This window comes from Plecotus auritus (genome assembly GCF_963455305.1).
Source record: "Plecotus auritus genome assembly, chromosome: 9".
In the NCBI taxonomy this organism is placed as follows: Eukaryota; Metazoa; Chordata; class Mammalia; order Chiroptera; family Vespertilionidae; genus Plecotus; species Plecotus auritus.
Genome location: NC_137783.1, coordinates 67,656,349 through 67,673,126, shown reverse-complemented (window position 1 = coordinate 67,673,126; position 16,778 = coordinate 67,656,349). Strand labels below are relative to the sequence as shown.

Genomic DNA, 16,778 nt, shown 5'->3' with positions numbered 1-16,778 from the left:
GTTAGAAAAAGAGCAACAAGAAAAGCCCAGTGTAAGCAGAAGGAAGGAAATAATAAAGAGCAGGGCAGAGATAAACGGCATAGAGACCAAAGAAACAATACAAAAGATCAACAAAACCAAGAGCTGGTTCTTTGAAAGGATAAACAAGATTGATGAACCTCTAGCCAGGCTCACCAAGAAGCAAAGAGAAAGGACTCAAATAAAAAAAATCAGAAATGAAAGCGGTGAAATAACAACAGACCCGCCGAAATACAAAGGATTGTGAAAAAATACTACGAACAACTCTATTCCAACAAACTGGACAACCTGGAGGAAATGGACATATTCCTAGAAAAATATAACCTCCCAAAACTCAATCAGGAAGAATCTAAAAGCTCAATATGCCAGTAACTATAGAAGAAATTGAAGCAGTCATCAAAGAGCTTCCGGCAAACAAAAGCCCGGGGACAGATGGCTTCACAGGAGAGTTTTTCCAATCATTCAAGGAAGAACTAAAACCTATCCTCCTCAGACTATTCCAAAAAATTCAAGTTGAAGGAACACTTCCAAGCTCCTTCTATGAAGCCAGCATCACCCTAATACCAAAACCAGATAAAGACAACACAATGAAGGAGAATTACAGGCTAATATCCCTCATGAACGTAGATGCCAAAATCCCCAACAAAATTCTAGCAAGTCGGATCCAGCAGTACATCAGAAAGATCATACACCATGACCAAGTAGGGTTTATCCCAGGAATGCAAGGATGGTACAATATCCGAAAATGAATAAACGTGATACATCACATAAACAAATTGAGAGAAAAAATCACATAGTCATATCAATGGATACAGAAAAAGCATATGACAAAATCCAACCTCCTTTCTTGATAAAAACTCTCAGCAAGGTGGGAATAGAAGGATCATACCTCAACATAATAAAAGCTATATAAGATAAACCCACAGCTAACATCATACTCAATGGGCAAAAACTAAAACCATTTCCCCTAAGAACAGCAACAAGGCAGGGATGCCCACTCTCACCACTCCTGTTTGACATAGTACTGGAAGTATTAGCCATTGCAATTAGACAAGAAGAAGTAATAAAAGGTATCAAAATTGGAAAAGAAGAAGTAAAGCTGTCCTTATTTGCAGATGACATAATATTTTACATTAAAAACCCAAAAGACTCCATCAGAAAACTAACAGACTTAATAAATGAATTCGGCAATGTAGCAGGATACAAAATTAACGCCAAGAAATCTATGGCATTTCTATACACCAATAGTGAACTTACAGAAAGAGAGACTGAAAAAGCAATCCCATTTACCATTGCACCAAAAAAATTAAGATACTTAGGAATAAACCTAACCAAGGAGGTAAAGACCTATATGTGGAAAAGTACAGGACACTGAAAAAAGACATAGAGGAAGACTTAAACAGATGGAAGAACATACCATGTTCATGGATTGGTAGAATCAACATCATTAAAATTCCCATACTACCCAAAGCAATCTATAAATTCAATGCACTCCCCATTAAAATACCAACGGCATATTTCACAGACCTAGAAAGAACTCTCCAAAAATTCATCTGGAATAAAAAAAGACCCCGAATAGCCACAGCAATCCTGAGAAAGAAGAATAAAGTAGGAGGGATCTCAATACCAGATTTCAAGCAGTATTACAAAGCCACTGTCCTCAAAACAGCCTGGTACTGGCACAAGAACAGACATATAGATCAATGGAATAGAATAGAGAATCCAGATATCGACCCAAACCACTATGCACAATTAATATTTGACAAAGGAGGCATGAGCATACAATGGAGTCAAGACAGTCTCTTCAATAAATGGTGTTGGGAAAATTGGACAGATACATGCAAAAAAATGAAACTAGATCACCAACTTATACCATACACAAAAATAAACTCAAAATGGATACAGGACTTAAATATAAGACGGGAAACCATAAAAATACTAGAGGAATCCACAGGCAGCGAAATCTCAGACATATGCCGAAAGAACTTTTTCACTGATACTGCCCCTAGGGCAACGGAAGCCAAAGAGAAAATAAACAAATGGGACTACATCAAAATAAAAAGCTTTTGCACAGCAAAAGAAACCATCAACAAAACAACAAGAAACCCCACTGTATGGGAGAACATATTTGCAAGTGTTATCACTGATAAAGGTTTAATCTCCAACATCTACAGGCAACTTATACACCTTAATAAAAGGAAGATAAATGATCCAATAAAAAAAATGGGCAACGGACATAAATAGAATCTTTTTGAAAGAAGACAAAAGGAAGGCCAAGAGACACATGCAAACATGCTCAAAGTCACTAATTATCCGAAAGATGCAAATCAAAACGACAATGCGATACCACCTCACAACTGTCAGAATGGCTATCATCAACAAATCAACAAACGACAAGTGTTGGTGAGGATGTGCAGAAAAAGGAACCCTCGTGCACTGCTGGTGGGAATGCAGACTGGTGCAGCCACTGTGGAGAACAGTATGGAGTTTCCTCAAAAAACTGAAAATGGAACTCCCATTTGACCCAGTGATCCCACTCCTAGGAATATATCCTAAGAAACTGGTAACACCAATCAGAAAGTATATATGCACCCCTATGTTCATAGCAGCACAATTTACAATAGCTAAGATTTGGAAACAGCCTAGGTGCCCATCAGCAGATGACTGAATGAGAAAACTATGGTACATCTACACAATGGAATACTATGCTGCCATAATAAAGAAGGAATTACTACCATTTGTAGACACCTGGATGGAATTAGAGAACATTATGCTAAGTGAAATAAGCCAGTCAATGAAAGAAAAATACCACATGATCTCACTCATTTGGGGATAATGAAAAACATTATAAACTGAGGAACAAAAAGATTGATACAGAGGCAGTAAAGCATCAAACAGACTGTCAAATTACAGTGGTAAGGTTAGGGAGAGGTGGGGGAAATAAGAGATCAACTGAAGGACTTATATGCATGCATATAAGAGTAACCAACCGATGCAAAACATTGGGAGGTGCGGGCATGTATGGGAGTGGGGTGGGGGGGGGGCAATGGTAAGATATGTACACATATATTACCTTAATAAAAAAAAAGTTAAAATAAATAAATAAAAAAAAAACTGTGGTACATCTACACAATGGAATACTACACTGCTGTGAAAAGGAAGGATCTCCTACCACTCGCAACAGCATGGATGGTCCTGGAGAAAAAGATAAATATCACATGATCTCACTCATTTGTGAAATATAATAAACAACATAAACTGATGAAGAAAAAATAGATTCAGAGACTTAGAAGCATCGAACAGACCATCCAACCTCAGAGGGAAGACAGGGAGGGTGGAGGGTGAGGTAAGAGACCAACCAAAGGACTTGTATGTATGCATATAAGCATAACCAATGAACACAGACAATAGGGAGTGAGGGCATGTGTTGGGGGGTGGGAGCAGCCAGGGAGAGTCCAATTGGAGAAATGGAGACATATGTAATATTTTAAACAATAAAAAATTTTATAAAATTAAAAGAAACTCCTGGTAAAGTTCTCTTCTTACACCAGTTTTTTTCCAACTAAATCTTTTAGAAAGGAATGTTATTTCTTAACAATGAGCTTAAAATCAGTACGTCCAATGCAAAATTTTGGTACTCTTTGAAACTTTATTTATTTATTTATTTATTTATTTTCTCTTGATACACATGAATTTAGCTTTTGTTTTGTTTTTTGCCATTAATTGCTAAGGAATTTTAAGATAAAAATACAAAGTCATTAACATCAAGAGACACAAAGGCACTTTGGATTCCAAAATATCTTTATAATGGGGGAGTAAGGGGAGCCTACGTGTCACTTGCTTATTTTTTAAACTATTACTCTTTCAATTCTAATCTTTGTATAAAATATTTTTTCTACAATATAAAATGACTTTTGAGATCAAAACCAGCACAGTAACATTGTCTATTTTACAATAAATCTGAAAGGAAAATTTGGAAAAGAATATTCTTACACCATATAGCATAACTTGTTTTCTAACTTGAATTTTTTTTTTGTTAATTGCCTAATCACCTAAATCAGTGAATAAGAATGCTCAGAATCTATCCATGAATATAGAATACAATATAATTTATTCTACTTTTTACTTCAAAGTCACAGAGATGACATCCATATAATTATAAAGCCTACTCTACATTTTCAAGTTCTCAATCCAAATATATAGATTAGAACAGGTCACTTTATTGCTGACAATATTCATGGAAGGGTCAGATTCCTCATAAAAAGACAAAATAAGTTTGATTGGGAGCCGGCCATTGCCCTACTCACCCATCAACAGAATTATGGAAGTGAAGAGGCAATATTTTTTCCTTTTTAAAATAGCAAAGGAACAAAAGAAGATTGGCTGGCTGTTGAGTGGGCCCCACATTAGAGTGCATAGCTCATCAGGATCGAGGCTGGCATCTGTGAGCAGTTAACTTTCTAAGAGCACTCACCGGGCATTATGTCATCTGCACTACAGCTCTCACCCTGGAAATTATTTGAAAATACTTTATGCTCAAAATATACACTGAGTGGCCAGATTATTATGATCTCTGGATGCATCATAATTGGGCCACTCAGTGTATATACTATATAATAAAAAGCTAATATGCAAATTGTCCCCTCGACCAGCAGGCAGGCCGGCCAACCGCCCATGTCCCCTCCCCCTGGCCAGGCTGGCTGGAGAGTATTATGCATTCAGAGGTCATAATAATTTGGCCACTCAGTGTATATTTTGAGCATAAAGTATTTTCAAATCTAAGCTAACTATTCACCCAGGTCCCAAGCTGCTCACTGGTCTTCTAGGGCCTGAACTGCTGACAGTCTGTCTAGCTGAAACTGCCACTTACTGATCGCCCAGTGCCACTGACTAACCGCCTGGTGGACACTGAGCCACTCATTGGTCGTCAGTTATGTGGATTGTGCACAGGCCACCCAGAGTCACCAGAACTGACCACTGACTTCCTAGAACCACCTGGGCCACTGATAGGTCATACAGAGCCACCTGTACTGCTGACTGTCTTTCCAGGAGGATTTAAGTCACTGGCTGGCTTCTTGGTCCCACTGATTGATTGAGTGCTCAGGTCCTGAGCTGGAGCTGCCATTCTGGTGCCTGGGCATGGAGCCAGAACTAACCATAGGCCGAAGACTCCCTGTGATGGGCTGCCCAGGAACTGGGCTGGAGCTGCTGCCTGACTGCCTGACACCTGGACTCTTAGCCTTATGTGGGGAGACCACAGGTCCAGGTCTGGAATGGCTAGGATGGAGAGGAGATTTTTTGGCTGTGTGCTCAGTAACAGATTTCTGAGTCCCTTTAGCAGAAGTCTTTGGAACACTTGGTGAAAAGGTGCTCAAGTGGTCTTTCCAGCCCCATTGTAAACAGCCTGTCATGGTCCTTCTGAATTGAGTGTTGGGAGCAGTTACTAGATCCTACTTTGGTCCTCTCTCCTGGCATGGATTTGGATGAAAACAAACCTAAATGTTTCTTATCTGTGCTGGGTCTGGATTTCTTCTCAGCATGAGGAAGGGGAGTACCTTTGGGAGAAGGATGCTTGTCTCTGGAAACTCTGCAAGTTTTTGTGCCCATACTTTCTGTATGAGAAGGCACCATTTTGGTCAGAGGTAGTCCTGCATCTGCTTCAGGCTTCTTTTTCATATGTCTTCATTCAAGAAGTTTTCACTCCCTAAGTTCTTGTGCAATCATAGGTCACTTTTCTGTGTGTGTGTTTTTTTTTCACTACCTTGATTTCCACTGGTTCATACTGTTGGAAGCTAGCTATTGTCTTCCCTATCAGAAAAGTGTAAACAAGGAATGCAGAAGGATCATGAACCTTGAGCTCTGGCAAGGGCTAAAGCTATGCACTGATTGTTTAGTCAAGACAATGGTGGCTCAAGCAATTTCCTGGCCAAATAGTCTCAAAGTAAATTTTTACTAATATTTACTGACCTTTAAGATAGTCTTTCTGTTACCAGAATTGCCTGCCTGACTAAGGGCAATATGTGTATCTAAAATTGAATGAAAGCCTGGCAGGGCCTGGGCACCAGTGCAGTCCTTGCCCTTGCATTGGACTCTCCACCTGGCCCCCCATTATTATTTCCTGTCTTGTCTCATCATTTGACCACGGCCCTTCTCCAGATCCCGAACCCCAAGTGACGTGGGACGTGGACTCTCACATCTGGCACCTCGAATGATGGATGTCTGCAGAAGAAGATTTGCCTGGAGCAGAAAAACAAAGTTTCACCAGCAAGGTGGGGAAAAAGAATTCACCGGATAGGTGGGGAAATTCTCAGCGTGCAAAGCCCACAGCCAGCTGCAGAAGTTGAGATCTGTAAGTAGGGTGGGAACATCTTTTTCTTTAGCCAGGCTAATGGGGCAGAATTTGTCAAAAGGGGAGAAGCTTTATTGTAGACTTTTGGTTTGCATGCTTAAGGATAAAGGAAATAAAGTGTCAGAAGGTATTCTCTTACAGTTTTTGCATGTTATTATAGAACATAATCTCTGGTTTCCTGAAGAAGGTACATTAGATGTTGAATGTTGGGAAAGAGTTAGTCATAACTTGAAAAAACCTCAGCAGCAGGGGAAAAATTTGCCTCCAAATTGTTTCTCCTTGTGGAACATGGTATTGCATTTGCTAGAGCCTTTTAGAGAAACAAAAGAGGATAAACCCCCTCCCCTTGCACCTTCTGCTCCTAAAGAGGAGCAAAAAGAAAAATTGGAGGAATGGCCTTCATGGCCCCCTCCACCTCCATGTCCTAATCCTGAAACATTTAATTCACCATTAATAGAATCACCTATGCAAAGAACAATCCGAGAAGGATTAAAGCACATGACGGTGGAGGATCAACTTGCTTTTCCTATTATAGAAGTAGCTGACCTACAGCTCCCGAATCATATAATAAGAAATCATGAAAAATTTGACTTTAAAATGATAAAGTCCTTGCATGTAAGCATAGTCCAGAATGGTCCTATAGCTCTTTTACCAGAGAAATTATGACTAATATTTCTGAAGCATTCTTAGCTCCTTATGATTGGTATTCCCTGGCTCACGCAACTCTGGATGGAGGAGATTATTTACTACGGAAGGGAGAAATTTTGGAGAAATGTCAGGAGCAAGCCCATGCAAACTGTGGGTTGAATGCTCAAATAACTTATGAAATGCTGACAGGACTGGGACAATATAATGGCATACAAAATCAGCTAAATTATGTGCAACAGGCATATGAGCAAATTAGACTCTGTGGAAGAGGAGCTTGGTGGGCTTTACCATCAAAAGGGGATCCTGGCTGAAACCGGTTTGGCTCAGTGGATAGAGCGTCAGCCTGCGGACTGAAAGCAGTCCTAGGTTCGATTCCGGTCAAGGGCATGTACCTTGGTTGCAGGCACGTCCCCAGTAGGGGGTGTGCAGGAGGCAGCTGATCAATGTTTCTCTCTCATCGATGTTTCTAACTCTCTATCCCTCTCCCTTCGACTCTGTAAAAAATCAATAAAATATATTTTTAAAAAAATCACGACATTAAAATAAAAGGGGGGGGGGACCCTGAGGGAGCTTTTAGTAAATGTATGCAGGGGCCTACAGAGTCATTTTCTGACTTTGTGGCTTGCCTCACTCAAGCAGTGAGATGCCAGATTCAACATGAAACAGCAGGAGACATGTTAATTCAGCAATTAGCTTATGAAAATGCCAATGCTGATTGTAAAAAATGCCTGACGCCTCTGAGAAAAAAATAGTACCATTACAGAAATGATTCGAGCATGTCAGAATGTGGGGTCAGGCACTTTTCAAGCAAACTTACTCGCTGCCACTGTAACAGTGGGGAATAAAAGGTGTTATAATTGTGGAAGAACAGGACATTTTAAAAAGAAAGTAAGCAACCAAGAAGGACACAAGGTGGCGATCTAGGGAAAGGCGTGAGCATTCTGCCTCCCAATTCAATCAACACAGATTAAAACTCTCTGTGTCCTAGAAGTCAGAAGGGAAACCATTGGGTTGGTTAATGTAGATAGAAATTTCATAAAAATGGGCAGCCATTAGATCAAGAAATAGGGAATGGCCAACCACAGTGAAACGGCCCCCCAGCCCTGTCATCAATAGGGGAAATTTGCCCTGCAAGGCCCACAGTAGACTCCCTATGAGCCATTCCAGGGAGCCCAGGCCTAGTTCTTAACAGTACTATAGCTGTCACTTTGACCCCCAATATGGCTCAGCAAGCTGTTCCTACAGGAATCTGGGGACCTGTGCCACCAAGAACTTTAGGATTAATCTTAGGGAGAAGTGGAAAAACTCTGAAAGGACTAACTGTTCTGCCTGGAGTCATAGATTCAGACTATGAGGGAGAAATTAAGGTAATATTAGAATGTAATCATATTATGCAAATTACTTCAGGACAAAGAATTGCTCAGATACTACTTCTACCTTTTATTCAGCAAGGCGAAGCTATAAATAGGAAAAGAGGAACACAAGGATTTGGAAGCTCAGATATCTATTGGATACATGAAATTAGCAAAACCCATCCTATGATTAATTTAAGAATAGAGAGAAAACGATTTAAAGGTTTAGTAGACACTGGAGCGATGTCAGCATTATCAGCAAAGAATTCTGGCCTCTAAATTGGTCCATGGTAGAAGCTATAAGCTCTATCATAGGGGTCAGAGTTCCTGATAATACACAACACAGTGCTGCAGTGTTAAGGTGGCAAGAAGAAGGACAGGCAGGGTGGTTTCAGCCTTACATAGTCTCTGGGATTGCAGTCAACTTATGCGGCCAGGATGTTTTAGAAGTTTTACAAGCTTTTATTATTACCAGCAAATGACAGCAGTTAATAAATCAGATCGGATATCAGACTGGTCAAAGCTTAGGAAAAAATAATCAGGGAATTAAAGAGCCCATCTAAGCCAAAGGAAACCCAGGAAGACGAGGATTAGGATATCAACTTTTTTAAAAAAAATATATTTTATTGATATTTTACAGAGAGGAAGGGAGAGGGATAGAGAGGCAGAAACACCGACGAGAGAGAAACATCGATCAGCTGCCTCCTGCACACCTCCCACCGGGTATGTGCCCGCAACCAAGGCACGTGCCCCTGACCGGAATCGAACCTGGGACCCTTCAGTCCGCAGGCCGATGCTCTATCCACTGAGCCAAACTGGTTTCGGCAGGATATCAACCTTTTGAGGAGTGGTCACTGCTCAATCTCCTCACCCTCATGCAGATCCTATACAATGGAAAGATGATAGACCTATATGGGTGGATCAGTGGCCATTAACCAAGGAGAAATTAGGTCATATTCACGAATTAATACAGGAACAAATAGAGGCTGGCCACATAGAGCCTTCCAATAGTCCTTGGAATACACCCTATATTTACTATACCTAAGGAGGCGGCAGGAAAATGGAAATTGTTACATGATCTCAGAGCGGTTAACACTACCATGCATACCATGGAAGCTTTACAGCCTGGACTCCCAGTGCCTTTGCAAATCCCTCTAGATAGGTCTCTTATAGTAGTAGATCTTAAGGATTGTTTCTTCACCATTCCCTTGGCAACTCAAGATAAACAGAGATTTGCATTTTCAGTGCCAGCTATTAATAATATAGAACCCATGAAAAGATATCAATGGAAAGTTTTGCCTCAAGGAATGGCCAATGGCCCCACCTAGTGTCAAAAATATGTAGCTCAAGCTGTTCAGCCTTTAAGGCACAAATATTCCCGATGTTACATTATTCATTACATGGATGACTTGCTCTTAGCAAGTCCATGGGAAGAGCAGACTTTGGCAATGTAAAAATTGCTCCAGAAAAGGTACAGAAAGAAATGCCTTTCAAATATCTGGGAACCATAATTGAAAACCAACATTTTAGGCCTCAAAAGGTGGAAATAAGATCGCCTTAAAACTTTAAATGACTTCCAAAAATTATTAGGGTTCATTAATCGTAATGTAAATATCTGTGTTTTCTGATGGTCTTAGGTGACTCTGCTAGTGGTTCTCAACCTGTGGGTCGTGACCCACAGGTTGAGAACTGCTGCTGTAGAGCCTACGACCATCGGAAAACAAAGATATTTACATTATGATTCATTAACAGTAGCAAAATTACAGTTAAGAAGTAGCAACGAAAATAATTTTATGGTTGGGGGTCACCACAACATGAGGAACTATATTAAAGGGTCACGGCATTAGGAAGGTTGAGAACCACTGACTAGGGCATCAATCCTCTAAAACTGCGGTTACATATATAGAACTTATGGCTCAGTTGATATCTCAACTTAGAAAGCGCTGTAGGCAGCTTAGAGAAGAATCCCAATGCATTTAGCTTCCCCTCACTGGGAAGCAATTAGAAATATTATTTCAAACTGATTTGAATTGGCAAATTGGACTAAGTGGATATTCAGGGGAACTTAGTTGTCACCTATTAAAAGACAAATTACTACAGTTTTTATATTATACCCCCTTATTATACCAAAAAAATACTAGGCAGGAACCTATTCCTGGAGCATTAACTGTTTTTACTGATGGATCATCGAATGGTAAAGCTGCCTATCATACAATGAACTCAGACCGACTCAGACTGATCAGTCATACTTCTGTACAAATAATTGAATTAGAGGCTATTAAGGCTACATTGCAGGATTTCCAAGAGCTTCTTAATATTATCTCTGGCGCTTCTTATGCTGTGGGCCTAGTGAATAGAATTGAAACTGCTCTGTTAAAATGGCTCAGTGACCAAAGTTTATTTTTTACTACTTAAACAAGTTCAGCAGATTGTACAACAGAGACAATATCCTTTTTATATCACTCACATCAGAGCTCACAGTGTATTACCTGGCCGGCTAACAAAAGGAAATGCACATGCCGATCAATTGGTTGCTTTTTTAAAACAGGCCTCAGAATCTCATCAGCTTTTACATCAGCCTGCCAAAATGTTGTCCAAACAATTCTCGATCACTCAACAGCAGGCAAAACAGATTATCAGAGAATGTCCCACTTGCATGTTACATCTGCCTCAAGGGCCTAATACAGGAATTAACCCTCGAGGATTGATAAGGGAACATATCTGACAAATGGATGTAACACATTATACTCCTTTTGGACACCTTGGGGCATTGCATGTCTCTGTATATACCTTTTCAAAGGGCCTATGGGCTACTGCATCTACAGGGGAAATGGCAAAACAGGTTATTAATCATTGCCTAGCTGCTTTTGCCATCATGGCAATTCCAAAAATTATTAAAACTGACAATGGACCTGCTTACACAAGCTGTCACTTCCAGCAATTTTGTAAAAAGTGAAAAATTCAGCACATTACAGGAATACCATATAATTCGCAGGGACAGGCAATTATAGAACACCAGCATCATAGGCTAAAATTCCAACTTGAAAAACAGAAAAAGGGGGAATATGGAGAAATCGCCTGTAGGTAGACTACACTAAGCCTTAAATACTTTAAATTTTTTCACTTGTGATGCCGATGGCAAGACACCCATGGAAATAAACTGGTGTCAGAATAAGCCAAAGGAAAATGGTCTGGTTAAATGGAAAGATCCCTAGTCTGGTTTATGGAAGGGTCCCAATCCCCTGTTAACATTTGGTCAAGGGTACGCTTGTATATTTCCAGAAAATTTCTCGAAGCCCATGTGGATTCCCACAAGAAATATTACATGGATCCGAGGGAGGAACTGACCAGGTTAATGAGGACCTTGCACCTGGAGCCACGCCTTACAGCTGCAGACAATTGACTGCCCAGCCCAGATAGCAGCAGCCCCAAGCAACCCACTGAAGATAAGGAGTGGAAAGAGGATGAGACAAATAGCCCAGAGGTCACCTGGGGGATGGTGAAGAAGATGGTCCAGAAAGCTGAGTGAATTTGTGAGGAGACCAGAACCCCAATAACGCCTGAGAATGTCTTTCTTGCCCTGCTAGCAGTCATCAGCTGTGCGGTAATGCTACCGGGGCAAATGGGGAAGTATTTTGGACTTACGTTCCTGACCCTCCATGGGTAAGACCCCTTATATGGGCTGATCCCCTACCTAATGTAGTCACCAATAACACCAAACACTTTGGTCACCCAGGAGGACTATGGGTGGGGCAAGGAAGTATATGGGCAAAGTATAGTTACATGGGTGTCGCCACCTGGCTTCCCTTTTGTATGACACAGAACCAAACCACAGCTCCTTTGTGTGTAAAATTAAAAAGAGGCTTCTGGCTAACATGGACATCAAAGGAGGGGGAAGCAAAAGCCCAAATACATCTACTATCACTACTTGCTCTAGGGAGAGGTGCAGAAAATGTAACTTTACTAAGACACGCCCCCCCCCCCACTAAGCCGTTATGTAAAAAGTCTTATGAATGGCACCCCACCGAGGAAGAAATTAATTGGCAAGACTGTTATAGTGACCACCCCACCAGCAGCAAACTTAATAACAGTCTTTCCTTTGTGGACTGGAGCCCCTACGGGTTTGCATATAGTAACAATCGCACCCTAAAATGGAAGGGGAACACATCCTATCTATATGTTGAAGCTAATCACTCCATTTCATGGCATGGAGGAGGATTTGTTGGATCTCAGTTTCAACATGACAACTGGCCCCTACAAAATACGCAATGGAAATTAGCTGCTGCACTTGCACCTATTAAATAGTATAGTTTTAACTATAGCTCAGATAATTCCATTGGTACCTTATGGGGAACTCCCAATAAGACAGTATTTGCCACCGCCTGTGTATTTGATCCGTTTGTACTCCTCTCAGGCCCCATCCAGATGCACCTTAATATTACAAGCCAGACTGCACACTATCCCATTGTATTAATTTTACATTCCAAAAGGATTCCCTCATGATTTTAAAACAACCAGCTTTTGCTTAGTTTCCTACTAACCTAACTGAGCCTTGGGAATCTCATCAAACCTACTAACTGTTACATGATCTGGTAAAAATCTTAAAAAGACAAAAAAGATTTCCTGGAATGTTAATTGCAGAACTCTTTGCCCTCATAACGTTACTTACTTCTGTGGGCATTGCTGCTTCATCCATGGTACAAACTGTTCAAACTTCTCAGTTTGCACAACCATTTAAGAAAAATGTAACTATGCCCTAACCGGTTTGGCTCAGTGGATAGAGTGTCAGCCTGTGGACTCAAGGGTCCCAGGTTCGATTCCGGTCAAGGGCATGTACCTTGGTTGTGGTCACATCCCCAGTGGGGGGTGTGCAGGAGGCAGCTGATTGATCTTTCTCTCTCATCGATGTTTCCAACTCTCTCCCTCTCCCTTCCACTCTGTAAAAAATCAATAGAATATATTTAAAAAAAAAAGAAAAATGTAACTAAGACCTATCTATATAAAAAAGAATTGATAGCCAGTTTGAGATAGAATATCAGCATTAAAGTCTACAGTCTTGTGGATGGGTGATAAAATCCACAGCTTAGAGCAAAGAATATCTTTGTAGTGTCATTATAATTTTTCCCCAGATTTGTGTTATACCCCCCCACCCCCACCCCTGTTCCCTATTGGGAATCAATAAAAAATCACTTTCTTGGTGCTTGGGGTAAAGGTAACACAACCCTTGATATTTTAGAATTACAACAGCATATTGTACAACTATCCCAGGCAAACTTACAAACGAATACCTTAGATGCCTGGCAGCAATTTAAAAAAGACATGAAAGAATTTAATCTCTTCCACTGGATCTCCTTAAATTTGCCTCTCAGCATAACCACTATTGCTTGTCTCATTTTTATGCTTATGTTTATTTCTAGTCTGCAGATGTGGAATGAAGAGTCTTAAAAGGACTTGAACCCTTCAGGTGGCATTCACTTTTCAACATTTATTAAGAAAAAGAGAAGGGGGAGATATTGAAAGCTACCCATTGCCTTCCCTATCAGAAAAGTGTAAACAAGGAACGCAGAAGGCTCGTGAACCTTGAGCTCTGGCAAGGGCCAAAGCTATGCACTGATTGTTTAATCGAGACAATGGTGGCCCAAGCAATTTCCTGACCAAATAGTCTCAAAGTAAATCTTTACTAATATTTACTGACCTTTAAGATAGTCTGTCTGTTAACAGAATTGCCTGCCTAAAGGCAATATGTATATCTAAAATTGAATAAAAGGCTAGCATGGCCTGGGTACCAGTGAAGTCCTTGCCCTTGCATTGGACTCTCTGCCTGGCCCCCATTATTTCCACATTATTATTTTTTGTCTGTCTCATCATTTGCCCACAGCCCTTCTGCAGATCCCAAACCCAGAACCATACAGGACATGGACTCTCACATCATACTGCTTTTTCTCAGCCAGCCTGAGTAGGTCAGTGAAGTTCATGATGGTGGGGCACTTTAAGGGGGACCTTTAGTTTACTTTCAACTTTGGGAGGAGGTTCTTGCTCTGATGCTGCTTGATTTTATTCTAAGAATGCTTCCTCTTCTTCTGTTTCATACTCTTGGTCTGTTCCCTGACTAGTGGCTTTCCATTGCCTGTCTTTTCTTTGACTTTTCCTCAACAGGAATCCCATTTAACCATGGAAATTGTCCTTTGTCCTCTTGGCCATAGCTCTTGCTTTCTTCTCATGTTTTAGCTCAATTCACTTTTTCACTACTTCTTCTTTTCTCCTTTTTTTCTCTAAGGCTTTTTGTCCGAGCTCCTCCACTTTTCTTCTGAGAAAAGCTTGTATGCTGCTGATTGGACACCTTAACTTTGGGGTCTTTTTTGGGTGGACCCACTGCCAAACTATACCTTTTCGGTATGCTGTTGGTTCCTTGTCCTTTAGAAGCTATCATGAGAATTTCCCTGAAATCCATGTTGACCGAACTGGATAAAATGGGCCAGCTCTCAGAGAGGAATGAAAGCGCATCTTACCCAGTGGCCAGCTGCAGCCAAATGAACTGGCTGGCCGCCTCTTTCCTACCTCTACTCAGCATGACCAATTCCGGTGCTGTCCATGGCGGTCTGCCTGCCCCCTTCCTCAAGCAGCCTATATCCTTACAAGTCCAATGCTGCGCTCCCACCTTTGAAACTTTAAATAAAAGTTTTACATCCACAAGATATATTAGTAGATTGTTCCACATTCATTGACATAATCATTCAGTTGAGAATAAGTTACTTTAGTTTAATTGTTAAATCTCATTTCAGCCTGGCTGGTGTGGCTCAGTGGATTGAGTATTCTCTCAGGCACCAAGAGGTTGCTGGTTTGATTCCTGGTCAGGGCACATACCAGGGTTGTGGGTTCAATCCCCAGAAGGGGGCATGCAGGAGGCTGCCGATTGAAGTGATATCTCTATCTCATCAATGTTTCAGTCTCTCTCTCCCTTTCCCTTCCTCTCTCTCTGAAAATCAGTATTACCATATATTTTTTAAAATCAGAAATGGTGATAGACATGTACTCCCAAAATGTCTGAATACTTGCTTATATGGTGAAGAAACAAAAGTTCATATTGATTTTTTTACTAACTATCATTAATGTTACTCACTTAATATCTTTTTTATTTATTTCAGAGAGGAAGAGAGAGATAACATGCATATAAATACATATCCTTTAAAACAGTACATGAAATATATAATCGAAGAAAATGTACAATGGCAACAAACCATAAGATGCCTAGGAATGATCTTAACAAAAATGTGCACAATGTATATAAATAAAATTTTTAAATGCTACCCAATAAGTGACACTTGAACAACTGGACAGTAACATCGTATTCTTGGGTAAAAAAATAAAATAAAGCCATAATGATGTCAATCTCCCAATGTTGATTATAAATTTATTATGATTTGATTAAAATATCAGCAAGATTTTTAAGACCAAAACAAGCTCATTTAAGTTCACATGTTAAAATGAAAAATGTAAAAGAAAATTCTGGCCTGGACAGCATGGCTCAGTGGTTGACCCATGAATAAGGAGGTTACAGTTTGATTCCTGGTTAGGTCACATGTCCTGATTGCAGGCTTGATCTCCCTAGTGGGGAACATGCAGGAGACAGCTGATCGAGGATTCTCTCTCATCACTGATGTTTCTCTGTTTCCCTCTCCTTTCCTCTCTGAAATTAATATTTTTTAAATAAAACTCTGAAAAAAATGAATGAATAAAAGCTACCCAAACAAATAGAATAATGTATCTACACTAATAAAAGAGTAAGATGCAAATTGATCATACCTTTGTGACGCCCACCAGCCAATTAGGAGTGAGTATGCAAATTAAGAAAGATGGGTTAATTTGCATACGCAGGCACCGAGCAGCCGGGGGCGGGGTGGGACACTTGCATCATTGCCATAGCAATGATGCAGGCATTCTGCACTGCCCCAGCCACTCCGGGCCTCTGGGCAGTATGGGAAGGTGGAAAGGCAGCTCCAGGCCAGAGCAAAAAGGTGGCTCCAGAGCAAAGGCAGTGCTGGCAGCCAGGGTAAGGAAGGCCCATTCTTACATGAATATTCATGCATCAGGCCTCTAGTTGTGTTATAAAGCTACAGTAATTAAAAAACTTGGATAACGTCCTGTGAATAGATAAACTGATGGAACAGAAAACAAAGTCCAGTAATAGACTCAAATAAATATGGAAATTTGGTAAAATAAAAATATCTCCTTAGGTCAGTGGGAAAATATGCATTATATAATGAAGAGTGTTGGAACAACTGAATGGGGAAAATATTGAACCAAAAATTAACTCACTTTACTCATAACTAATATAAAAACTGAAAGCTACCGAAAACCTAAGGGTACAAAGATATCAAAAGTGAAAGAATGGAAAAAAATATATTAAGCAA

The 16,778-nt window shown here is 40.4% G+C and overlaps 1 pseudogene across 1 annotated transcript; it reads right to left on the bottom strand.

Annotated features, from left to right (window-relative positions):
• Positions 1 to 5,029: 5,029 nt before the first annotated feature.
• Positions 5,030 to 14,818, bottom strand: LOC308233547 (protein SPT2 homolog; annotated as a pseudogene). The gene is made up of 2 exons: positions 14,301 to 14,818; positions 5,030 to 5,800 (listed from the first exon to the last, which is right to left on the bottom strand). The product of its transcript is annotated as a protein SPT2 homolog (transcript).
• Between the last annotated feature and the right edge of the window lie 1,960 nt (positions 14,819 to 16,778).